Genomic DNA, 1,193 nt, shown 5'->3' on the forward strand with positions numbered 1-1,193 from the left:
CCATGTCCACTTGCCGACATACCAAATTCCACAGGATGGATATGTTATTCCCAACGTTCTCCCTTCCGAAATCCGACACACCATTTCGTCGGTAAAGAAACAAACAGCACCCAGCCCATACAAGGTCAGACCTGAACACCTGAAGAACCCGCCATCAGTACTCATCAATACACTGGCTCGGCTCTTCACTCACTACCTGTCTGAATGCAAGGTTTCGTACCAATGGAAAACCAGCAGGACCGTACTACTGTTCAAGAAGGGAGACATCAATGACATTGGCAACTATCACCCTATCTGCCTATTGTCTGTCATCTACAAGTTGTTCACTCGAATCATCCTAAATAGGATTGGCAGAACGCTAGATGAAGGACAACCATGCGAGCAAGCCGGGTTCCGCAAAGGATTCAGCACCATCGACCATCACGATCACGACCACCCTGATGTACTTCGATTGGCTCGAGCAGGTGCCAGTAACATCTTCGTCCTAGCCCTGAGATTTTTTTTTAAAAGTGCCATATTCAAGGCTTTTTCAGGGTTAGGAGAATGAGACCCATCATTGTTACTTGTATTTGGCATATTGGGTATACCACGGGCAGTTTGCCAGACTCTGCCGTGTGGGCAGGTTACATTTGGTAGCCTGCCAGTTTGTCCAAAGTAGGAATGAGATGATAAGATGTCGCATTCGTGGCCGCGCGCTACCGGGAGCTGAGTGTGATAATCTCTGGATCCTGGCTGTTGTTGGAGTTACACGGCAGTTGGTGGGTGTAACTGTCTAGTTACTGGCAGGTCCAGTCCCAAACTGTGCAGGCTTGGAGATCTCAGCCCCAGATCCCACACACCTGGGTTCCTCTGCCAGTTCTTTTATGTGTGAGGCTCATCCAAGTGTGTGGAGAGTGGTCCCAGCATGGCCTTGGCTGGGCCCCGGAGGTCTTCAGCTGTTGGGCCCTGGTGGAGACAGTCAGGCACAGGGTAGGAGACTCTGCCTTGTTCTCTCCCGGGAGCTGAGTGTGATAATCTCTGGATCCTGGCCGTTCTTGGAGTTACACGGCAGTTGGTGGGTGTAACTGTCTAGTTACTGGCAGGTCCAGTCCCAAACTGTGCAGGCTTGGAGATCTCAGCCCCGGGTCCCATATCCACACATCAACCATATCCACACAATAACCAAACTCATTGAGGTTTCTCGGGAGTTCAAG

This window comes from Sorex fumeus, unplaced genomic scaffold (assembly GCF_029834395.1).
Source record: "Sorex fumeus unplaced genomic scaffold, SorFum_2.1 ptg000134l, whole genome shotgun sequence".
Taxonomy (NCBI): domain Eukaryota; kingdom Metazoa; phylum Chordata; class Mammalia; order Eulipotyphla; family Soricidae; genus Sorex; species Sorex fumeus.